General features: G+C 43.3%; 1 pseudogene; it reads right to left on the bottom strand.

The window, feature by feature from the left end:
* Positions 1-572: 572 nt before the first annotated feature.
* The window catches only part of LOC128593314 (small G protein signaling modulator 1-like), a 97,445-nt pseudogene continuing 71,651 nt past the window's right edge, over positions 573-26,366 (bottom strand).

Raw genomic sequence — 26,366 nt, 5'->3', positions numbered from 1 at the left:
GGCTGTAGCCGGCCTCATGTCCTGCAGCAGGGAGGCTGGTCGGAGAAGGGTCCCTGGGGGCTTTAGGGTGGGCACAGGGGGCTTGGCAGCCACCTCAAGCATGGTGCCTGAAGGGGGCTCCTGAGACACGCCTGCCTTGGCCTCCAGCATCTCCTCACTGACCATCTTCCCCAGAGTGGGGCCAGTTTTGGTGGTTTCAAAGAGAATCATGGCATTGGGGCTGGGCCGCAGGAACACATGAACAGAGATGAGCTTCTCCTTGGTCTCTTCCCATCATCTGCCTCCTGCCCCACCAAACCGGGCATCCTCTTATCCAGGTCCTCTGCTGCCACCTCCTCAGAGAGCCCACCAGAAGGACACAGGCTGGGCGGACTGTGCAGCAAAGATGACACAGGGGGTTTCCCATCTGCAGGAGCCTGCTCCTTGGAGAAAGGCTTAGGGGAGAGCCTCGGCAGGGGGAGTAAGTGAGCTGGGCTCCTCAGCAGGCTCTTTCCTTCCAAGATCCGGGCTGAAGGAGCCCCAGAGGTATCGCTAGCCTGGCAGAAGTAAGTCCGCTTCAGGGTTTCCTCTTTGCCAATATCACCCAGGCCTGGCACTGTAGTCAGGGATGCTATGGAGCCGACCTCGACCCGCGTGACCATGGTTATGGTTGAGGATCCATGGGGATTAAGGACATCAGGAGTAGAAAAGCAACTGCTAAAAAAGAAAGAGAGAGAGAGGAAGGAAGGACGAGGAGGAAGGAGAAAAACATCAAAACACAGCTCTGGGTGGGAGCAGACTGTTTTAGGCAAATAGGGCAGAGAGACCAGAGCCCTAGATTTGGACCACAGCCCTCCACTGACTTCACCGGGCAGGCTTGGGCCTGTCTATCCACCTCTCTGAGCTGGGGGCGAGGGGAGTGGAGTAAACGGCTGTCTCTGAAGTTTGTTCCAGCTCAAAGGGTATGGAAGAGGCACCAACACTGGCTAGAGGACTTTCCCAACTTAGCCAATCTTGAGGCCAGTTCTTATGATAACAAGTGATTGTCTCTGCCATACAGATAAGGAAACCAGCTCACACACATGAAGTAACTGGCTTGCAGTTTCTCGGGAAGCAAGAGGGGAAATCAGGGTTTGAACCCAGACCACACATGCTCCTGGCATAAGGTCCGGTGGGAGCATCCTCACAGTCCCTCACTGCTGCCACCCTAGTGACGGCCCTGCAGCAGAGTCCACCCACATCAGGCATCCCTATGCCAAGCAACAAGCACAGAGCACAGAAGTGACCATGGCAGCTCCCACAGCTACCCAAAGCAGCCGGCCCTGGAGTCACAAGGAGGGCGAGTGGCTGCAGAGCGCATGGCTCAGCCACCAACCTCACCAGACAGTCTCTTAGTCTCTTTTTTCCCCGACCCTTGCAGATGCCATTAAAAAATAAAAAAAATCATCTCATTTTTCTCACTAAATTTGCTGTTGTTACTTGTTTGCCTCTAGGTTCCTTTCTGTGGAACACTTATTTTATGCTGGCTGCCTTCATATTGTTGTTTTAAACTTTACTTCTTTATTTACTTTTAGAGACAGAGTCTTGCTCCATCACCCAGGTTGGAGTGCAGTGGAATCATCATAGCTCACTGCAGCCTCAAACTCCTGGGCTCAAGCGATCCTCCTGCCTTAGCCTCCCAAGAAGCTGGAATTACAGGTTCATACCACCACACCCACCTTTTTGTATTTTTATTTTTTATTTTTTTTTCATTTTTTGTAGAGACAGGTTCTCACTATGTCACTCACAGACAGGAGGTCTTGAACTCCCAGGCTGAAGCGATCCTCCTGCCTCAGCCTCTCAAAAGCACTGAGATATAATTACAGACACCACATCCAGCCTTCATATTTTTAATAAGAAAAGTACAACCAACATGGCTTAGCATGAGTGAGACCTCAAGCTGAGCCAGGTGCTTTGGGTATTTTATAAATCTTCTCCTTACAACTTTATCAGATGGGTACAATGATCACACCTATTTTGCAGCGGCTCAGGGCTTTAGCCGCTTTTCATCTAGCCATGAGATCTGTTCTCTCAAAACAAGACCCCTTCCTCTCCATTAATCTTCATACAACCCAAAAGGTAGCAGTGTCGTCTCCCTTCGGGAGGTGTGGGAAAAGGCCCAGAGAGGTCACCAGGCCTGCTTACTGTCACACAGCTGAAACCTGACCTCAGCTCCATGACCCACACAGCTCTACCTGTTTAAAGGTTATTTTTCATTCCTGTCTTGCAAGGTGCTGGACAAGTCCCTATTCTTGACCCCCAGGTCCTCTTCACTTCACTGTTTTCCCTCCCTGTAAAACTGCTGCCAACTAGCCACCATGTAGAGCAGTGGTTCCCAACCTGTGGGTCGCAACCCACGGGAACTGTATTAAAGGGCCATGTCATTAGGAAGGTTGAACACCACTGATCTGGAGGAACTACAAGAGGGGAAGGTATTTTAGTTAAGCGCAAGCCTCCCGCTTCCCCTCCTAGAGGCCCCACAATGCTCCCCCGGCTCTGACTCACTCAGCAGCCTCCAGGAAAGAGAGCAGACAGATTTTGATATTCTCCCTCCCTTACATGCTCAATAGTGCTAACAGATTCCATCTTCCCAAGCCGCAGAACACTGTCTAGACTCAGTTAGAGGCAGAATAAAGGAACAGATATGGGCATCCGAGAACTGGAGAATTTCCATCAGCAAAGACCCCAGGCAGAGTTCTAAGCCTCCAAAATCCCATCCGGAATCAGAGCTATTCACCTCTAGAGCTGGCCCCTGTGACCTCTTGAAATCCTGCTCTGGGACACATATGTAGCCCATCCATGAGACACAGGACAATGACAGGATTCAAAGGACAGAGACAAAATTTCCTGGGAGCACCCACAGGTACCCTCCCAACCCCTGGACACTCCAGCTCCTGAGCTCAGCACAAGCAGTCACTTACCTGAGCCAGTAGGCCCCGGGTAGGGGGGCGTGATTGCTGGGTAAAGCCAGCAGTCTCAGATCTCATCGTGGATGGGGCTGTCAGCACGCTCCCATGGCAGAGCCGGCAGGGAGAGGCAGGCTGGTTCCAGCAGGTCTAGGGAGACACAGGAGGACAGCCTTGGCTCCAGAATTCCAGTCATATACGAACAGACGGCACAAAAGCACTCAAGCTCCACCTGCATCCGCTAGCATCTCCAACAGCTAATAAAACTTATGTTCCTTGCAGCTTTTTAATTATGTAGCCTTATATATCTGTGTACATAAATAGTGCTGAGTCCACAGTAGATGCTCACTAAAAATCTTCCCCCTTTCTCTGGGACACGTTTATGGAGCACCTACCACATACACAAAGATGGGCAAGAAACAGTGAGATATAGCCCCCACTCCCAGGGAACTCACAGTCTTCTACAAGAAACACACACACACAAGCAATTACGAAACACTGGGGAATACATATCATTGTTTATAATACCATGAAATACAAAAGCATCAAGTGGATAAATAAATGTTGAGTGAATAAACAAACGAATGGTGAAATATTCTGACCCCACTTCTCACTCTTCTTAGATGCTGAGTAAGTCTCAGTGCCCTGAGTCTCACAGCAAATGACTCTGTGCAATCTGGAATATAAGATGAGTTACTCTGGCTATGGTTAACGAATGACAGAACCAAAGAGTAGGAAACTGCTCAGGTGGAAGCTCAACCCACCGAGGCCCACTAAGGGACCCCACCAGGCCCAGTGGACCACACGGCGGAGCACCACCCTAGGATAGGCCACACTCAGACACCTGCTGTGACCACACTGACCTCACGGTCTTGGGAGCTGCCTGCCCACAAGGGGAAGGAAAGCTTTTCTGTGTGGCTTCTCCTGGGAAGAGTCATCAAGGGCAACCATTGCTGAATTAGGATCAATGGCCCACAAATGTCACTTCCCTTTTAGGATCCTTGAACCCACTTGAGTGGCTATTCTGCAAGGAAGGAATGGGGGAAGGACAAGAGAAAATAAGGAAAGGATATCCTGGTGCATATCCTTCTTAAATAGAGCACTGCCTCGCAACCTGCTGTATATCTTGTCTACCTCTAGAGTTGCCATTTTGCATGACTAGCAAATGCCTGATTTATAAATATGAATCAATTAATAGGTCGATAAACAAAGGAAAGCAAAAGAAGTTTTTTAACCACCACAGCTGATGGTTGAATAATAATTTAAAGTCCTGGGCGGCGCCTGTGGCTCAACGGGTAGGGCGCCGGTCCCATATGCCGGAGGTGGCGGGTTCAAGCCCAGCCCCGGCCAAAAAAAAAAAAAAAACATAATAATAATTTAAAGTCCTCCCAACCCTAGAAACTCATGATTCTCAGGTTTTCATAACCTGTGCTACGATACAAGGAAATAAATGTAACTACAGGCTTTAAAACTTTACGTGTATTCCATATGTCATGCTTGACTTAATAGATGATAGTCTCTTCCAAAACATATTGGAAGCCCACTCAGCAGAGGGCAGCTGCTATTTATTCCTTAGGTGGACTGGCTCAATTTTCTAAATAGTGTATCTGATGAGCGCTGCCAGGAAAGAAGGGAAACAGAGTCTAAGCGATCTCTGATATGTACGCGTGTATACATATGTGTGCGTGTGTGGATATCTACCTATGGATACGTGTACACACACACACATATATATACGTGTGTCTCATTATGGACATCAGCATGTGGGACAGAAAGTGAACAAGGCATTTATCTGGGAGGTGGAGGCTGTGTTGGACCAGGAAAGAGAGGACATCAGTACAATCACAAGCAATGGGTATAGCAATGAATATTTATTTTCATTTGCTGAGCCTACCAACACAAGCTTGCTCTCCCAGGAATGATTTGCAAAGTTCAAAATTCCCATTTCCTGCCATTTTCATGAAGACAAAAAAAAAATACATACATCATTTCTCTGAAAAGGGAGTCACTCAGAGCAACAGGTGCTGGGATTACAGAGGAGTCATCGCAAGCTTTCATTCTTCAATCCTTCTGACCCTCCTTCTGCAAACACTTCCTGCCTCCCTCCAAAACACCAGGCTCTACGCTTGGTGCGGGGGGTGCAGCCATGAAGCTTGCGGTCTCCTGGGGAATCTGAGAGATCCACAAGAGAGAAAGCACTTCCATTCAAAACCAGACCGTTTGGCAGCTTTTCTCCCAGTTCCCGAGGTGTTGATTCATTTTAACAGCTGCTGAGGCTCTTCCATAATGACACCCTTCAATCCAATCTGAGAGCTCACCAGCCATTCACTCAGCCATTCACTCAGCTGTCTCTGGCTGCAGCCTCCTTGGAATGCCACCATCTGGTGAGGGGCGTGGGCTGGTCCTGACACCTTCCAGCATCTTCCGGAACATAACCTTGGCCCCACAACAGTGCAAACCCATCTTGTGCGGTGCACTGTGCGAAGTGCCAAGAATGGACAGATTGGCAAAGTGCATGCTCACGTCCTCCCCAAGGAGCAGGGCTGCGGGACAAATGCAACCTACCCACCCACAGGCCCCGATGGAAAGGACCCAATCAAAATGCCAAGTGTCATTTGGTGCACAAGCACCCTCTCATCCCTGTCCCTGTGGCTGTAGCTGTAGTCCCTTCTCCCCTTTCTTCCTCCAGTACACAAATACTGAGTACCTACTGTGTGCCAGGTACTGAAGACACAGAAGTGAACAAAACATACAGAAATCTCTGTTCTCCATAGAGAGATTCAAGAAGACTGAGAAAAGGAAATAAACAACATGAATAAGTGAAACATTTAGAAGGTTAGATAAGTGACAATAAAGAACAGAATGGAGACTGATTGGGTGACCAGGGAAGGACTCACTGAGAAGGAGCAGTTAAAGTCAGAGTCAGGTGGATCGCCTGAGCTCAGGAGTCAAGACCAGCCAGAGCAAGAGTGAGACCCCATCTCTAGTAAAAATAGAAAAACCAGCAGGGTGTTGTGGCAGCTGCCGCTAGTCCCAGCCACTAGGGAGGCTGAGGCGGGAAGATCGCTAGCAGCAGCCAGAGTGATTTGGAACTTGCAAGCACCAGGATGGCTCTTCCCCACTGCCCTCCTTTACCCTGAGGGGTAAAGATCAAACTCCTTCTCTAAGAACTGGTGGGTCCCAGAGCCTCTTTATCTCTCCAGATGATTGAACCACCCATCTGTCTGTCTCTCACACACACTCACATACTTCAGCACCATAAACCTCACACCCATCATGCTCTTCCTCAGCTTCACACCTCCGCCCTGCCATTTCCTCAGGGCCTGGCTAATCTTTATTCATTTCTCAATTCTCACCACCACAAGGCCACCTCCTCCAGGAAGCCTTCCCTGCCCCAGGGCTGGTTCAGGTGCCTCCTCTGTGCTCCCTGCGCTTCCTCCTTGCCCAGCACCAGGGTAAGGGTGATGATTATCTCTGTGTCCTCCTGACACAAGAAGGCCCCACATCTGTATCCCCAGAGTCTGACACCATAACGGGCATTATGAATATGCAAAAAAAGCACCTGAAGGGAAAACATCCCTGGGAAAAGAAAATGATAATACCCACTGCAGGGGCAGGTATGGAAAATGGGTTTGCTCATCTGCTCCCAGGGACAATGTTGAGTTATAAAAACAACTGCAATATTCACTTTCCACTAACATCTTTGGAGACCCGCAAGGAGAGCCAGGCACCATACTAAGTGATGTCGTGTCTCTTCTGCCTTCTCTCACTAATCCTTGCAATACATCTGTGCTGCTGGAATTATTACCACTGCCCCACAGCCCAGAAACAGCCAGATCCCAGTCCCAAAGCCAGTAAGGGGGAGAGGTCTTCTGATTCCAAATCAAGTGTTTCCTCCCTATATCCTCACTCCCCCCACCAAAAAAACCCCACATTTACTTTTAACTCAGTAATCTCACTTCTGAAAACTTATCCTATGGAGGGCGGCACCTGTGGCTCAAAGGGGTAGGGTACTGGCCCCATATGCCGGAGGTGGCGGTTCAAACCCAGCCCTAGCCAGAAACTGCAAAAAAACAAAAACAAAAACAAAAACAAAAAACTTATCCTATGGAAATAGTACAAAAGAAAAGCTATTTGCACAAAGATGTCCCTCACAGTGTTACGTACCCAATTGCAGCAAGAATACACCCCTGGTCAGAACCCCTGCTTGAAATAACCCAGGACTCATAAGCATTTGAAATGCTGCAAAAGTTGCAACCTGTCAGCACCCACGAGGAAAAATCATTTGCCTGCAAGTCAGAGCAGGGTGGTTTTTAGTCAGGGTGATTACACATTCTCGTTTACCTGAGACCATCTCTTCATTCTCTAAGGTGTCCAGGTTCACACAATAAATTATTCCATCACCCTACCTTTTTCATAATTATGGTGGAAATCACATAACATACTATTCACTATTTCAACCATTTCAATGTTGCTCAGTGACATCTAGTAAATTCACAATATTGTGCAACCTCCACCGCTATCTAATTCCAAAACATTTCGTCACCCCCAAGGAAATCCCATACCCATTAAGCAGTCACTCCCATTCCCCTCTCCCCTGGCCTCTGGCATCCACTAATCTTTTTTCATTCTCTATGGATTTGCCATCTCTGGATATTTCATAAAAATGGAATCTATGTCCATCACCCTAGTTTGTGTCTCAGCATCTCTACTAACGGGCAGTGACAGCTTGGGCGAGTCCCTCCCTTACTCTGGGCTCCAGAAACAAGAGGTTGCTAAATCCCCCATCATTTTAAAGAGTGTGATTCTGACTTAGCTCAACCTCAAGGCTCGTTGGTTCTGAATTTTCCACTTCTGTGCAGCTGACACTTCCCTCATGGAGACCGAATTTCTGGATTCTAAGAGGCACATTGTAAATCACCTGGTCCCATGATTTCTTAAAAACAATCGGTGCTCAATAAAGGACTTTTAAATAAAATTCTTACTCCCCTGATGACAGGGGTATCAGTGAGAGCAAAGTTTCCTATGGAGTGTGTACTATATTTGTAAGAATTGCCTTAATTAGCATCATCTTGACTTCGGTGTATCAATTTCATCCTTAGAGTTCACTACATCTGACACTGCCAACTTTGGGCCCAGGGTGACAGCGTTCCTGAAACTTTCCCTGCACTATCAGATGTGAGTAGGACACACCCACAACCACGAAAACATTTTGTGGTGTATTCAAAGAGTTTGATAAATGCTGAGATCAACAATGGCAAGCAAGGGCGTTTCTAGCATGACTTTTCAGAACCTCTAATATGCTGGTTTGCCTTTTATACCCTCCAAAGCATAATCCAAACTGTCTCATCCAACACCCCTTGCCCAGGTGCGATTGCTGACGTGGAGAAAGAACGATACAACTTATCTTTAGCCCTCTGTTTAAACATCTGCCTTTTCAATTTCATTGGCCTGTTCCTTCCTACAATTTGTGCTATTTTGGGACTAGCTGACCACTCACTCAAACCATTAACAAGCTCCATTTTCTTATTTTTCTCTAGATCAGAAATTGGCAAACTGAAGTCCACAAGCAAACCTGAACCATTGCTTGTTTTGTTATTGTCGTCGTCGTTGTTTTATTTATTTATTTATTCATTCACTCATATATTTTTGGAGACAGTGTCTTACTCTGTCACCCTGGGTAGAGAGCCATGGCATCATAGTTCACAGCAATCTCAAACTCATGGGCTCAGCCTTCTGAGTAGCTGCGACTACAGGTGCCCGCTACAACACCCGGCTACTTTTAGAGACAGGGTCTCGCTCTTGCTCAGGTTGGTCTCCAACTCCTGAGCTCAGGCAATCCACCTGCATCAGCCTCACAGAGTGCTAGGATTACAGGTGTGAGCCACCACATCCAGCCCCATTGCTTGGTTTTGTAAATAAAGTTTTATTGGAAACAGCCATGCCCATTTATTTATGTATTATCTATGACTTCTTTGAAGAGCCTTTATCTAGCACTTTCTCTTAGTGACAAGAGTTAGGCCATAGGGCCCAGAAAGCCTAAAATATTTACCACATTTCTTTAAAGAGTAAGTTTGCTGATCCCTGCTCTCGACTGCCCAAGTTTGTCTTCTGGGAGACTGGACTCCCCCAAGATTGGGACATCCTCCTCTTTCAAATACTCAAAGCCCTTACAATATTCTGGCTAAGATCTACCCTATGATTTGACCTCTTTTATATGTCCTACATGATAAATACAGAAAGTTCAAAAATACAGAGAAGAGTAGTTTTAATAATCCTAAATCCTACCACCTACAGCCAACAGCCACTATTAGCATTCTAATGTCCAGCAACCTAGGCATTTCCAATTAAAATAGGAACTTGGGATCAGAATTTAAATGAAATCAGATCATGTATGCTATGTATAAACTTATTTTTGTCGTTGTTTAATTTCCAACCATGCCATGAACATCTTTCACATCAATAGCCATACACACTGTACAGCGGTTTCTAACACTTTTTTTTTTTTTTTTTTTTTTTGTAGAGACAGAGTTTCACTTTATGGCCCTTGGTAGAGTGCCATGGCATCATACAGCTCACAGCAACCTCCAACTCCTGGGCTTAAGCGATTCTCTTGCCTCAGCCTCCCGAGTAGCTAGGACTATAGGCGCCAGCCACAACGCCTGGTATTTTTTTTTGGTTGCAGTTCAGCCGGGGCTGGGTTTGAACCCGCCACCCTCAGTATATGGGGCCGGTGCCTTACCGACTGAGCCACAGGCGCCGCCTGGTTTCTACCACTTTTATGGTAGTCCATTATATGAATATCTCATTATTAGAAAACCCATCCCTCACTACCAAATCTTTAATGGTTCAACTTTCCAAATGTTGAACATTAAAACCAATACTACAATGAATGCCCACTTGCAATTTATTTTCCCAACATAAATTTTGGCTAGAAGTAGGCTATCTGGTTCAAAGGATATGTACCTATTCTAGAACTTTGAACAGATGCAGAATCACATCTTAGGGAAAGACTTCCCATGCTGACTCAATTCAAAGCTTCAGAGCTCAGGGTTTTCAACCTTTCCCCTGGGACATACCCAATACAAATGTCGAATGAACAATAAACCAGGCCCTGCCCTCACTTAAGAGTTTTACTGGCTCCACTTTATAGAATGATCATTACAAACATAACCAGAAGGTTTCCAAGGACAATTAGAACAACTCAGGGAAAGAAGCGAGACTGGGACCAGCCTAGAGGCTGTGTCCCGCCTGGCGATGGAAGAGAGAGCAGGAAGGAAGACCAGCCCTGGAACTAATGTTCCAAGAGAGCAGAGGAAACTCAGCCCCCAAGGCTCAGTTCAGCATAAAATGCAGCAGCACAATGCTGGACTCAGAAAAATGTGAGCACAACATGCTCTCTCCTTAGGGAGCCTGAGAAGTACATATTACATTTCAGAAAAATAATTAATAATAGTTCCTAGTACAAGTAGATTTCTGAAGGAATTAGCTTATGCTGCCCCAAGGACTATGTCTGATCATGTCACTCTCCAACTATAAAATCATCAATAGCTCCCATTGCCCCTTGCCTTGGGCAAGGTATTCAAAGCCCCCCCCCAAAAAAAAAAAAAAAACTAAACAAGTCTATACTTCAGGCCTTGACCTATACTCTCAGATGCTCGAATTGAATGTTCTTTTCACCCTTCTCCTCCTCCATGGAGACCCCTTTACCCACAGCACAATTTCTATTTACCTGAATCTTACCCATCTTTTTAGAGAAGTTTAAATGAGACCTCTTCTAAAAATCCCAGGCTGATTTCACATGCCAAAGTGACTTCCAACCTTCCTGGGCAATTAACTTGATCAAAATGCCTTGTGTCAGAGCAGAGATAAGCCTGAGGCTCTCTCCCTTGCAAGATTTACATCCACCACCATACCCCACCCATGGCACAGACACCTTCAGTCTGAGATCCCCCTCCCATAACCTACTAGATGCCTGGCACAGGTAAGGCAGAACAGAATATGCTGAGCTCCTCAGAGAGAGGATGCCACCCACCTGGGACACAAGATGGTTTTAGGTAACAGGACGCTCTGATATCCAGGCACTGCAGTAAAATGCCTTGAATGACACTGTGTGAAAGCTGTTTCCTTTCTTTTCTCATGGGAGCCTTCGGAAGTCCCTGAGACAGTTACCGCTTGGTGACACTATAAAATACTTAGCTCTCCACTATCTGCTAATCTCCCAATTTAGCACAGAGAAAACAGCATCAATCTGAGACTGCAGTAACAGTAGATTTAAAATATCACTTTATTTTCATTGTATTTAATTTCTTATTTTTATTTTCTTTTCATTTTATCTTTTTTGAGACAGAGTCTCACTATGTTGCCCTTGGTAGAGTGCCGTGGTGTCAACAGCTCACAGCAACCTTAAACTCTTGGGCTTAAGGAATTCTCTTGCCTCAGCCTCCCAAGTAGCTGGGACTACAGGTGCCCGCCACAATGCCCAGCTATTTTTCGTTGCAGTTGTCATTGTTGTTTAGCTGGCCCAGGCCAGGTTCAAACCCACCAGCCCCGGTGTATGCGGCCGGCGTCCTAAACGGCGCCGAGTCTATTGTTATTTTCTATTTAACGCAAGGGATACGGTTTTCTGTTTACAATAGAGATATTTTTAAAGGTTCCTTTTTAAATAAATTGATTTAACTTTTGAGAAAGGGAAACATTTAAAGATAAAATAATGGCACAGGGCTTAAGAGGACATGTTAAAAGTTCATGCTTTTTTTGTTGTGTAATTTGAACAGGGAAATTACCAGTGAAGAGGGAAGAACATGGTATCAGAATCAACAGTAAAGATGCAGGCAACTTCCTTCCTTTCTAACAAGTCAGAGACTTACTTTTTTCAGCTTCCTTTGCAGCTAGAAGTAGCCATGTGACCCAGTTCTGAGCATAAATATTGTCTATAAGAACATCAGAGGAAATGGGGAAGATATCTAGGGAGGCTTTTGCTTTACAAATAGGAGCAAATGTGGTTTATTGTGCTGCCTCCCCTTCTTCCTGAAATGAGGATGTGATGTCTGGGGCCATGGCAACCACCTTGGGACCAAGAGACCACAAGCCAACACTTTGGGGATTGTGACATGAAAAAGGCCTTGACAACATGAATTATGAACTGCTACCCTCTGTGTTTTTTAATGGAAAAAAATAATCAGCTCAGTGCCCGTAGCACAGTGGTTACAGCACCAGCCACATACACCAAGGCTGGCGGGTTTGAACCTGGCCCTGGCCAGCTAAGCAACATGACAGCTGCAACAGAAAAATAGCCAGGCACTGTGGCAGGCACCTGTAGTTCCAGCTACTTGGGAGACTGAGACAAGAGAATCATTTAAGCCCAAGAGTTTGAGGTTGCTGTGAGCTGTGATGCCATGGCACTCAACCTAGGGCGACATAGTGAGACTCTGTCTCAAATAAAAAAATAAAAATAATAAAAACATACTTGTTTAAGCCATACTTCCTAAAAGACACGGAGTTTTTCACAAATTGATTAAGTGGATACCATGTCTTCTGAGTGAACATGGTGGCTGTGTGGTGCCTCTGAGGAGCCAAGTCATCTCTCAAAGCTCAGTTTATGAGCAAGTTCTATGACACCTACTCAGAGGTGTGTGAGGATTAAAGGAGAAAGTACGTGGAAAACATCTGCCAGCAGACTTGGCACATAGTAGGTTTCTGTGAACACATGATAAACGAATGCGTGAGTAACGGAATATAAAGACTCCAAGTGGTATTTGTGCATTGGGGGGATTTTACAACAGGCAAGAGGATTGTCTGAATTTTTAAGAAGAAAAGGACTAGCCCTCTAATGAAAAAAAATCAAGAGAAATGGTTACTCAGAGGAGTCTACCTTTATGCACCCCAGTTTCACAGCTAGAGAGAGGGGAAGGAACGGCAACAGGGTTAAGTGGATATTGTTTACAAGTCTGGCTTTTGATCCATGCCACCCTGTCACCTCACAGGTCTTAATTAAAAAGAAGGGAAGGGAGTACCAAGAAATGTCAACACCAAGAGTATCCTCCTACGCCAGGGTGTAAGAAAAGGCTCCGAGGGTGGCTGAGACAGAACCCACGTCCCAGCGATGTGAACAGCCCCAGGTCCGTCTCCGCACAGCATCCACCCCATCCCACCCATCCTTCCCATTTCTTTGCTCTCCATGCCAATAACCCCAGAGTAAATGGCTTACAAGTCTTCTCCTGGTTTTTCAAGGAGGAGAACTGTGCTTCCCACACCCTTCAGGCGACCAGATGGCTCCTCCTCCCCCTGTGACATGCAGGGCTCCCCAGCCCCCTATAAACCTCTCAGGGCCTGGCACTGCCAGCCTCAGCGCATGACAATAGGCCCACTCTTGGCACAGAACTTGGGCCTTCACGCAGCTAAAGAAACAACCTGCCTTGGCAGAGAGGGAGCTCAGTGAACTGTTCCCATTCATTGGATTGCTTTGTCCTTCTATCTGTAAGTGCTGGGCCCTCAGAATGCCTGGTGTAAGTACCATCCTCACATCACCAACACAACTGAGCACCAATGTTTGTCATGACAGCACATGAAGTGAACTTCCCCATCTAACCACCCTCTGAGGTGAGTCTCACATTTAGGTCCCTTTGATGGATGAAGACAACCAGGGAGGTTTAGTAACTGGCCCATGTAGGGCTGGAGCCAGGATTTGAATTCAGGTGGCACCGCTCTGGATCCCACAATGTTCATCCTCAAAGCGTCACCAGTTGCTGTATAAGCTACCCAAGTACTGGGCAATGTGCCAAGGGCACTACGTGCACGAAGTGTGTTCATAACTTCAATGCCCCTCCTGGGGTTGACAGTACTCTTCAGCCCATTTTATGGGTAGATAAACCAAGGTTTAGAAAGGCACCATGGTTAACAGTGGTCAACCACTGGGTAAGTTGCAGACTTTCTAACATCAGAGTGGCATGAGACCCACTGAGCTCAGGGCAGGTATTCTGGCAAATTTGGGGTCAAAATATCCTCATGACTGAGACTCAGGGGAAAAAGAACTAGTAGTCGACAGAAAAATGCCCCCAGAGGTCCAGGTCCTAATCCCAAAACCCGTGAATATATTACCTTATATAGCAAAAGGGGCTTTGCAGAGGTGATTAAATTAAGTCTCATGAAATGGGAAGATTATCCTAGATTACCCAGCCCCGATGTCACTTCAAGGGCTGTTATAAGAGAAAGGCAGGAGGCTCAGGGTCACAAAGAGAAAATGTATGACAGAAACAAGAGATCAGATGAATCTGATCTCAAGCAGAAGAATGTGGCAGCCCCCACACACTGGAAAAGGAAAGGAAATGGGTAGAACTTAGAGTAGTGTTTTTCAACGTTTTTTATCTCATGGCACGCTTGAATCTATAGTTAAACTTCTGTGATACACTTAAATTACGTTGATTAAAAGAAAAAAGAGTAAAACAAAAAATATACTTACTGTGCTTGGAACTTCTTTCGAAAATAATTAATGATCTTTAAAATTTTTCATGGCACACCGGTTGAAAATCCCTGCCCTAGAGCCTCAAAAAGAATGTGGAGGATGTTCTGACCTCCAGAACCATAAAGTTCTGGAGAGAAGAGGAAGGCTTCCTGAAGGAGGCAGCAGCATTGAGCCACATGGCTGCCTGAATACCCCCAAAGCACAGACCCCTGTAAGGTTCTTAGCCTGGGCTGCCCCACCCTTAAGGGCCCACCAGAGACCTAATTCTCCATTTAGTCATTTAACAGAATCAAATTCTGTGAGGTGGGTCCTGGTACTATACTTTCCACAGAGCTACTAATATTAAAATGCCAGCTAATTAAAATTATATAAATTTTTGAGTGCAGTGTCTTAGTTGCCCAAGCTTCATTGTTGGTGCTGCCCTCCCTTGTGAAAATCATTCTGGGAAAATCCCAGGCCAGCTCTGATTTGTGCTTCTGTGCTGGTGCAACGGATAGAGCCCAGGCCAGGTCCAAGAGACCTGGACTCTGTCATTTGACAGAAGCTTCAGATTTACCCATCTGTAGAATGGGTTATGTAAAGCAGGTGGGTTCTAAGTTCCTTCCAGCTCTGATACTCTGTGAGCAGAGGAACTTGGCACGTCCAGGTTTGATTTACACAGACCTGTCCCTGCCCTGCCCTTTGACCAGAGTTCACCCCTAACCCACATCTCCATCTCCATTAGCACCTATGGAAGTGTCTCTAAACCTTGTCTCCCAAGCACATAGGCAGAGCTGGTGCTGCCTCTGATTCTAGTAAAGAGACAGAACACAGCAGGGGTTAAAAGCAAGGCTTCCCATGTCCAGTAAACTCCTGTGAATCCTTCCTCCAGTACTCGCTAGCCAGGGGACCTCGGGCTAATTACTTCTCTATTTCCCTCTTTCTTTTCTCATCTGGAAGGTGAGTGAAGCTGATAGTAGAAGAGAACCAATGAGGTAATACATATAAATGGCTAAGCACAGTGTCCATCAACTAATAAACCCCTTCATATATATTAGATGATGTTATTATTACCTTCCCCTACATTTGCACAATGGCAACAGTGTGCTGTGTTATATGCATCAATTCCAAGTCATGTTTGAAATGTGTACAGAATAACCCCTGCCCGGTGGGCTTTACAAGTCCCAGTCCCTGATAAGCATCATTACAGAAAGGAAGGGAATAGGCTTTGGGAGTAGACAAAGGTGTATTCAGATTCTGGCTCTCCCAGTCCTAGCTCTGAATGTCATTCTTCTCAACAGCACTTTCCTCATTGGTCAAATTTGGATTTTTTTTTTAATTTCAGATTAATATGAAGGTACAAACGATTAGGTTACAGTGTTTGCGTTGTTAGGTAAGGTCCCTGTTATAGTTGTGTCCTGCCCCCAGGAGTTGTGTCATACACCTTACATTGTGCCCACTGGGGGGAGCTCACTGGTCTCCCTCCCTCTCCCTTCTTCCCCTTCCCTTCCTTTCTCCCCCAGCTTGAATTGAGGTTTTCTCATGTGTGGGCATGTATTAGTTCATCCACTGTCTTCATATCAGTATTTGATTACACTGGATTCTTGCTCCTCCATTCTTGTTATACTTTACTAAGAAGAATGTATTTCCATTCCATCCAGGTTAATACAAAAGCTGTAAAGTCCCCATCTTCTTTTATGGCTAAATAGTATTCCATGGTATACATATACCACAGTTTGTTAACCCATTCACAGTCAAATTGGGATCTTAACAGCACCTACGGCAGAGTGAATAGACTGTCAGAGCTCCACATACGTGTGCCACTTTCCTCTGCTGCCTTTGCCCCAGCACCCTTCAGGCACACCTCTACAATGTCTTTTCCCGTTCAGTTCTGCTATAAATAGTCTAGAAATAAAATCTCCAGTGTACCTCGCTTAAAATCCAGCAGGAACCAGCGATAGCAGAAGTAAAAGTGAGTGTAGTCCCCATTCTGATGCATCAGCTCAAATAGCTCTGAGTCCAGGATCTGTTGGAAGAAGGAAAGGGCAGCATCAGCCTCCTGAGAAAAAAAGTTGGAGCAGAGGGGACGGTTGAATAATAGTGGCACATCTGCACAACATATACCAGTGGGGTTAAAAACATGGGCAAAAGATCTAGGCAGACATTTCTCCAAAAAAGATTTATAAATGGCTAACAAGCACACCAAAGATGCTTAACATCATCAGTCATTAAGGAAATACAAATCAAAACCACAACAATATACCCACTTCATACTCATAAGCATGGTTAAAATCAAAATGATAGACAGTAACAGGTGTTGGCAAGGATTCAGAGAAACTGGAACCTCTTGCCCTGCTCCTGGGAATGCAAAATGGTGCACCTGCTGTGGAAAGCAGTCTGGCAGCTCCTCAGAAAGTTAAACATGAAATTTCCATGTCACTCAACTCCTAGGTATAACCCCAAGAGAAATAAAACATAGATTCACATAAAATTTGTACATGAATAAATGTGGGTAGCAGCATCATTTGTAATAGCCAAAAACGGAAGCAATTTGAATGTCCATCGACAGATGAATGGATACACAAGAAGTGGTATATTCATATGATTTAATTCAATATGACCTGGTAATAAAAAGGAAAGAAATTCTAATATATGGAACAATGTGGATGAACCTTGAAAACATTACACTAAGTGAAAGAAGCCAGTCACAAAAGGCCATATATTATATGGTTCCATTTACATGAAATGTTTAGAAAAGCTAAATCTGTATAAAGACAGAAAGTAGACAGTGGCTTCCAGGGTTTGAGGAGAGAGAGGAAGCGGGGAGTGACTTCTCATGGGTAAAGAGCTTCCTTGGTGGGTAATGAAGATGTTCTGAAATTGGTGATGTGTGCACAACTCTATGCATATACTAAAAACCACCGAACTGTACACTTTTCAAGGATGAATCGTATGATATCTGACTTATATTGCAAAAGAATTATTATTTTAAAAAAGGTGGTGGAAGAATGTCTCCAGCTAACAGATATGCTGTTAAGTGAAAAGATAAAAACAGCAGGTTCAAAATAGTATGCACAAAAATAAGGGGAAAATATGTGGAGTTATGATTCTAATTATGGAAAAAATAGCCGTATAAAATGGCAAAATATATAATAGAACAGGTAATTCATCAGAATAGTAGTCCAAATAAACAAAAAAAAAAGAAAAAAGAAAAGATATTCAGTTCCACTGTTAATCAAGAAAAACGCAAATAAAATCCCAACAGGATGTTCTAATCACACCCAAGATACTGGTGAAAATTAAGATGTGTGACAATATCAAGTGATGATGGATTGTGTCAAAAAACCCTTCCAACACTGCTCTTGAGCACAGAAACTGGTACAGTCACTTTGGAGGCTGAGCGAGCTTGTGTCTGCTGAAGATGCACATGCTCTCTCTGACCAGCAGTTCCACTCCAGGGACCTGCCCTCTTGCAACACTCTTGCATGTATTCACAGAGAAATGCACACAAGAATTTCAGTACAGCACTGACCAAAAACAAAACCCCAAAATTCCCCAAAGCAAAAGCAAAACAAAACAAAATGAAAACAACCTAAATGATCACCAACAGGATAGTGGATTCAAATAAAATGTGATATAAAGTGTTACACTCTTGAAGTGCATGACTGTACTTCCAGGAATTAATTGCACTGTTGGGCGTGAGCATCGCAAACCTGTTACTGAGTATAAAAACAAGCTGCAGAAGAATTTATACCATTTACAACTATTTATGTAAGTAGGGGAACTTGAGAAACAATATGTAGTATTAGATGTTATTTAGGATTATATGTGTATGCTTTAAAGAATTTAAAAAAATGCATTTTAGTGATAAATGTCACATACTAGAAAGTGCTTACCCCTAAGACGACAAAAGTAGGGGAATGCCTACATGAAGGCTGAGAAATAAATCTGTAGTTAACGTTCTATTTCTTGGGCAGGTGCAGGTGGAAACGTGGGTATTCATTATATTACTCTTTCTACTTTTCTCAGGTCAAAAGGATTTAGTAACTTTTTTTTTAACTCTACCAAGGAAGCTTTCAGAGCTAATGTGATTAAGGATGTAGCTCCACTGCTTGTTCGTAGATCATTACGGGTCCCTATTATTTACTTGGGTTAATACATTTCCATTCCTTCTGCTCACAGGGGTGAATGTCTCAATTCATCTGGGAGCAGATACACTATAGATGTTAAAGAGCTAGCATTTATTATAGCACTTCTCAAACTTCAGCTTGCATCGAAATCACCTCTGGAGCGTCAAATGGCATGGATTCCTTGGCCCAACTCTCAGAAATTCTAATTCAGTGGGAGACCTTGCCTAGTAATTTGAATTTCTAAAAGTTCTGAGGTGAGGCTGATAATGCTGCTTATGGACTAGACTCTGAGAGGCATTGCCAGACATCGGGCTAAGCTCTATAAATGCATTAGTTTGTTTCATTTCCCTTGTAAGTGTAAAAATTTATTGGGAATCACATAAATAAGAAAATAAGCCACTTTTACAGATGAGAACACTGAGGCTCAGGGAGATAAAAGCCTATGAGGCTGGACAGCTAGTGAGCAGCAGAAATAGGACTCAAACCTATTGAGTTAGCTCCAAATTGCTCACTCTTAAGCCACTAAGATACACTTACTGTTTCTCCAAAAAGTCCAAACAGGGCTAGAGACTGGCTCATACCTGGATCAGTGACCTCATGTTTGCAAAGTGTGTGTCCATGGCGCCTCCATGGGGTAAGTTCTGGTTCATCCTCTTCATGAGCTCTGTGAAGCAGCTGAAGGCGAGGGCTTCTGAGGAAGCAGCACAGGACAATCAGCTGTATCATTGCCCAGGGGACAGGGGTTCCCAAAGTGATGGTCTAAGGCCCAGAGCTGGTTCAAAGTCCACAGCCAAATACATAACTTATGGACAATGCAGAACCAAGAGTATTCCATTTCAAGGGATGCTTTCTAATCTTAAATTCATTACATATTTCTCACCTTGCAGGTTTTGAAACATCTTCTTTTAGGAAATGATGGCTAACAGCAGATGCTCTTGTTAAGAAGATCCTTATTTGCTACAATAAAAAACTGATAATGTTTTGTTGGTCCCAAACTTCCCCCCCCTCCCCTTTTGCCATTCTATTGGTTCCTGAAATTCTCAAGTCTGGGAACCATTGTACTTGCACAGCAATTGTCAATACTGGAAGAACTTTTATAGATGATAAGCAAAGAAAAGGCCAGATAACTTTGTGAAATGCTTAGAATATCTGCTGCGTCAGGAATCACTACATGTATCTAGTAAGTAAAGGTGCTGACAAGTCCTGCAATTTGTTTTGTTTAACTCAGTGTTTCAAAAACTTTTTGAAAATGGTATTTTATTTTCTCTTAGCAATTGATAACTTTGGAGAAAGCTACACTAGTCTGAAGGGTTCTCAAAGTAGGATGTCATTTATTTTTTCAAAGACATTTTTTAGAATAGTTTAAATCTATAAATAATTGAGAAGATAGTAGAGTTCTCACATACTTCACATCAGTTTCCTCTATTATTAACATCTTAATATTAGCACGACACCTTTGTTACACTTAATAAACCAATGTTGATGCCCTTATTAACTAAAGTATATATTCGGATTTCCTTAGTTTTTACTGAATGTGCTTTTTCTGTTCCAAGATCCCACCCAAGATAGCACATATGTCTCCTCTTGGCTGTGGCAGTTTTTTAGGCTTTTCTTGTTTTTGATGACCTTGACAGCTTGTGGGAGTACCAATCAGGTATTTCTGTGGGATCTTCCACCATGAGTATGGAATTTGCCTAATGTTTCTCTCACAATAAGAAAGGTTATGGGTTATTGGACAGCAGACCATGGAGGTAAAGTGCCATTTTAATTGTATCATATCAAAGGCATATACTATCAATGCAATTTAAGATTGATGTTGACCTTGTTCACCTGGCTGAGATAGTGTTTGTCAGGTTTTAGAGCTTTAATGTTTCTCCCTCACCCATATGTCCCACCATTCCCACCATATTGGACTTTTTGAAGGAAATCACCATGTGCAGCCTGTGGCTGAAGAGTGGGGTTGTACTCCCATTTTTGAATAGTCTTAGTAGTTTTAATACATTCACAATGTTGTGTGAATTCACCACTATCTAGTTCCAGAACATTTCTTCACTCCACAAGGAAACCCTGTACCCACGAAGCAGCCACTCCCCATTTCCCTCTCCACCCAGTCCCTGGAGAGGTGTGTAGCACTAGTCTACCTTCTGTCTCTGGCTTTGCCTTTTCTGGACATTTCATATAAATGGAGTCATACAAATCACTATCTATCAGTGGAACAGAAATCACAGTCCAGAAATAAGCCCTTTCGCTGATGGTGAATTGATTTTGACAATGATGCCAAGACACAGTTCAACTTGATTTGCATATTCCTATTGATTAATAATGTTGACTAGCTTTAATGTGCTTGTTGAACTTTTTCTATATCTTTGATTCTATTGAGAAATGTCTATTAAAATCCTTTATCCATTTTAAATTATCTTTTTTATTATTGAATTATAAGAGTTCTTTGTATATTTTGGATAGAAGTCCCTTATCATCACATATTTGACCTGCAATTTTTTTTTCCATTCTTTAGATTCTCTTTGTTTTCTTGATGGTTTCCTATGGAATACAAAATTTTTCATTTTGATGAAGTCCAATTTGCCTATTCTTTCTTTTGTCATTTATGCTTTTGATGTCACATCTAAGAAACCAATGTCACAAAGAATTCTCTGTGTTTTCTTCTAAGAGTTTTACAATTTTAGTTCTTGTATTTAGATCTATGATCCATTTAGAATTAGTTTTTTGTCCATAGTGTGAGGTAAGGGTTCAACTTCAATCTTTTGCATAAAGATATCCAGTTGTTTCAGTACCGTATGTTGAAAAGACTATTTTTTCCTCATTGAGTTGTATTTCTGTATCAATTTTAGGGGTAGCTTGTCAATTTTTGCAAAAAAGGCAGTAAATTTTTGATAGAGATTGTACTGAATCTACAGATCAATTTGGAAAGCATTGCTACCTTAACAATACTAAGTCTTCAAGTCCATGAATATGAGATGTCTTTCCATTTATTTAGGTTTCTAAAATTTTCTTTTATCAATGTCTTGTAGTTTTCGATGTACAAACACTACAGTTCTGTTAAATTTATTCATAAATATTTTTTCTTTTAGATGCTACTGCAAATGGAATTGTTTCCCTAATTTCATTCTGGGATTGTTCAGGCATATAGAAGTACAATAGGCTTTTATTTATTGACCGTGTATTGTATCCTGCAACCTTGCTAAACTTATGAGTTCTATCTTTTCTTTTATTCCTTAGGATTTTCTATATTCAAAATCGTGTCATACATGAATAGAGATTTAACTTCTTTTCCAATCTGGATGGCTTACATTTCTTTTTCTTCCTTAATTGCCCTGTAAAACTTGTAGTGGCAAATTAGATATCCCGTCTTGTTCCTGACCTCAGGGGGAACGTGCTCAAATCTTTCCTTATTTAATATGATGCTATTTGTGGGTTTTCTGAGGTACTCTTTATCATGTTGAGTAAGGTGAGTAAGTTCCCTTCCATTCCTAATTTGTTGAGTGTTTGTTTTTTGTTTTTTTTTTGGTGGTGGTGGGGAAGGGTTGCCACTTTGTTGCCCTGGGTCGAGTGCCTTAGTGTCACAGCTCACAGCAACCTCAAACTCTCGGGCTCAAGCAATTCTCATGCCTTAGCCTCCCTAGGAGCTGGGACTACAGGTGCTCACCACATGCCCAGCTATTTTTCTTTTCTTTTTTTTTTAGAGACGAGGTCTCGCACTGGCTCAGGCTGGTCTTGAACCTGTGAGCTCAGGAAATCCACTCCTCTTGGCCTCCCAGAGTGCTGGATTACAGGCGTGAGTCATTGAGCCCGGCCCTGTTGAGTTTTTTTTTTAATCATAAAAAGGTACTGGATGTTGTTATGTTTTTCTATGTCAATTGAGATACTTGTGTGTTCTTTGCCTTTTAATCTGTTAATGTGTGAATTACAATGATTTAGTTTTGTATGTCGAATCTCTCTTGCATTCCTGGAATAAACCACACTTTGTTTTTGTTTACAGTCCATTTTGTATCTTGTTGGAATAAGTCCGTTGATACTTTGATGAGGATTTTTGCATTTATATTCTTAAATAATATTGGTATGTAGTTATCTTATAATGTCTTTGTCTGGTACTGGGTGTCAGGGTACCAGTGAGGTACCCAGTACTCATATGAGGACTGGCCTCAAAATGAGTTGGGAAGTGTTCCTTCCTTCTGTATTTTTTAAAAAGAGCTTCTACATAATTGGTGGTAATTCTTTGAATGTTTGGTAGAACTACCCAGTAAAGCCATCTGGGCCTTACTGGCTTTTTTTTTTTTTTAATTCATATTCATGTACATACAATCAGTGGCTAGCAAAAGCCTGGATATGTGTTAAGTATTGGGCATCAAGGGACACAAGGAATTTTACTTCACTAGAATCTTGATGTATTCTCCAGACAGGTCTTCTGAGCACCTGTCCTGACCCATTCCATGGAGTCACAAAGTGAGTTTAACCTCCCTGCCCTGTGGTGGGAAGGAAACTGTACCCCCCAGTCCTGGGGCAGGGAAGACACACTCACCATCATCCAGAATGACCAGCAGTGGAGCCAGAAGGTCACACATGCCCTGGACATAGCCGATCTCAATGTGCTGCCAGACGTAGCTATGAGAGATGTGAGGGGCCAGTGATGGCATGCACAACCCACCTCTGCAGGCCCCTCCGCCCCTCCCCCCTGCACGACCCACCTCTGCAGGCCCCTCCGCCCCTCCCCCCTGCACAACCTGCCTCTGCAGGCCCCTCCGCCCCTGTTTGGTCTCCCATCCTTCACTTGGACCACTCCCTCAGCATCCTGACTACCCGTCCTACTCTCTTCAAGCATCCTATGAGCAGCCATCAAAATGACCTCCCTGAAGTCCAGCTCCAGGAGGCTTCTACATGTTCAAAAACCTTCACAAGGTCCCCACTGTCTGATGGGATGATGTACAAACTCCTTTACTGGGGGTATAAAGCATTTATAACCTGTTCTCAATTCATGTTTACAGCTTACATATTACTTCTTAGTTTCTCTTCCCCTCCAGCCACACTTCCCCTTGCACAAATAAACCACATTTATACCTCGGTGCCTTTGCCCTAGCAGTTTCCTCTATCTGGAATCTTGGTCTACCCTTTATTAATATAACAATAATTTATATTTACTGAGCATTTTCTGTATACTCAGCCCACTATGCATGCATTGCACCATTTACTTTTCAAAATAATCACACAAAACAGTTACCATCAGCATCCCATTTTGTAGCCATACAATCAATTAGTTACTACTAAATTGTCTGTAGTCATTAATTCTGGGCGAGTGGCATTGACTACTGAAGATGAGGAGAAGTTTCTCTTTATATCTTATAAGGCTCTAATCTCCTTAACTTACTTGAATTTTTTAATAAGCAGGGGTTACTTTTGTATTTTTTTTTTAGGCAAGAGTGATACAAAGTTTATTGAGGAAGAGAAAGATAAGTTTACAGAGTAAGAAAGTTGACAAAGCAGGATGTGTTTGCCATAGAAAGCCAATGAGCCTCCATTGACAGGGCAAATATGCAAAGAGGCCAACGTCCGTATTTTAATAAATGCCAGTAGTTATTTTTTAATGAATAGTACTTAAGCCCTAGATCTTGACTTAAAGAAAAAAAGAAAAAGAAGGCAGATTGTAGATACAGAGAGATGTGGCTGTGAGCTACCCACAGCCCAGAGTGCTCTGAGTAATGTAGTTCCTCTCTGAGCCTCCACATCCCCACTTATAAAAGGGGATAGGTTGAGGGTTAGTTGAGGACTGATTAAGCAATGATCAAAAAAGGCTCAGAACAGTGGTATACAGTAGGTGCTTAATAAATGCTCGGTGTTGTTGTTGTTATTATTATTTGTCAGTGTGGGTTGAAATTAGATTCCAGGTGGGAATGAAGTCAGCTTCAGAGACCGAAATAAATTCTCCCTGGGCCTGCAAAAGTCCTGATCTTGTCCAAACCCTCTCCCTTCCCGGGTCCTTCCCCTCACCCCCACCACCTGCACATGATGTTGCGCAGCTTCTCCAAGTTGGCAGGGGTGAAGTACCAGTAGTTGCGGTCACACCTCTGCACATCCTTCTCGATGCGATGCAGATTCACTGTATATAGGTCCAGCAGCTCCGGCTATAAGGCCCCAAGAGGGGAAGAAATGAAAAATTACACCCAACTCCTCACTAGGAGACAAAGAGCATCTCCCCTCCTCCTAATCCTCTCCTGGACCGCTTGGGTGTTTGATTTCATTTGTTTTTATTTTTTTTTATTCCAATAAATTTAGGCAGTACAAATGGCTTTTGTTACATGGATGAACTGTATGGTGAGAAGTCTGGGCTTTCAGTGTATCCATCACATGAATAGTTTGTTTTGAGGGCAAGTGTCTTTTATTCTATAGGATAGAATTCTTTCTCAAAGAGTCGCAACTACAGGGAGTGCACTGCTCTCTGCTAGAAACTGGATAAGGAGAATGGACGAATGCACTCTGGGCTTAATTTTGAAATTGTTCAATGGTATGACAAGGAAATGGCAACATTTAAGGATCAAAACCTAATCCAGAAAGGTGAGATAACACCAAAATTGGCTTACTCCCTGAGGGAAGATGCCAAATTGGAAAATTTAAGCTTAGATTTAATTACTTTGTGTTCCCCAAACCTTCTGAGGTGCGGAATCTAATAAAAGACCTTCCTGAAGAAAGGTAGAACCCCAAAGAATCACACCTTCAGTAAGGGATGATTAGAAAAACTATTAATACTAATGTCTCAGAGTCTCAAAACAATGCCTTGATGCCCTGGACATATGTATAAATTAAGTGTAAATGATCTCCCTAGATGATTAAGAGCCACAAGTCAGGTTTACAACTCATGCAGATTTATAACCCACATTTCCACAACCTGGATGGTATGAAAGATCAGAGAATTTAGTTCAAAGTCATCTCTCACTTGTATTCTTCTGGTACCAGGAAGAAAACCCTCTTTTGAGGAATCTGCTTCACACCTAGGCTTTAAATAGTGCAACAGACAGAACTCCAAGAAATACGAACTTGTGCTCAAAAATCAGAAAACACCCCCAGAGAAAGAAATGCATCATAAATAACAGCATAAATACCAGACAGCAGAATGAGACTCCTGCTTAGTTTTTGCTGTATTTAAAGCAAAATACATAAATATGTTTGCTCTATTTAAAGAAATAAAAGAGGTTAAAAACAAGAGGAATAGACTATAAAAATAAGTAGATTGTTTTAAAGCACAACTGCAGAAAAGCCAAATAAAACTTTAAAAAGGCTTATTAAATGCTAATTAGAGAAAGGTGACAGAAAATTAGACACTCTGAAGAGAGAATTAGTGAATTAAAAGGAGATCTGAAGAAAATATCCAGAATTCAGCACGGAAAGTCAAAGAAATGATAAAATGAAAGAGAAGTGGTATCCATAGAGGACAGTGTGAGAAGATGTAACAAACGTTTAACCAGAGCTACAGCTGGAGGGAGAAAATGGGGAAGTAGCAACAGCTGAGTAAATAATAGATGAGAATTTTCCAGAACTGTCTAAAGACACCAATTTGCAGATACATAAAACCCAACAAACCACTACAAAAAAGAAATCCATACCTAGGCACACAATGTCACACACCCAAAAAAAGAACCCTAAAGGTGGGCAGCGCCTGTGGCTCAAAGGAGTAAGGCACCAGCCCCACAGGCCAGAGGTGGTGGGTTCAAACCCAGCCCCGGCCAAAAAAAAAAAAAAAAAAAAACCCTAAAGGCAGCCAGAAAGAGAGGAGATTATCTTTAAAAAAATGAAAATTAGATCTTTCAAGATTTTTTAAAGGAATGACAAGTAAACAACTGATTTATCCACAGCAACAACGGA

Source organism: Nycticebus coucang, chromosome 9 (genome assembly GCF_027406575.1).
Source record: "Nycticebus coucang isolate mNycCou1 chromosome 9, mNycCou1.pri, whole genome shotgun sequence".
Classification (NCBI taxonomy): domain Eukaryota; kingdom Metazoa; phylum Chordata; class Mammalia; order Primates; family Lorisidae; genus Nycticebus; species Nycticebus coucang.
Note: the sequence above shows the minus strand (reverse complement) of the source record. Positions and strands in the feature narration are given on the sequence as shown.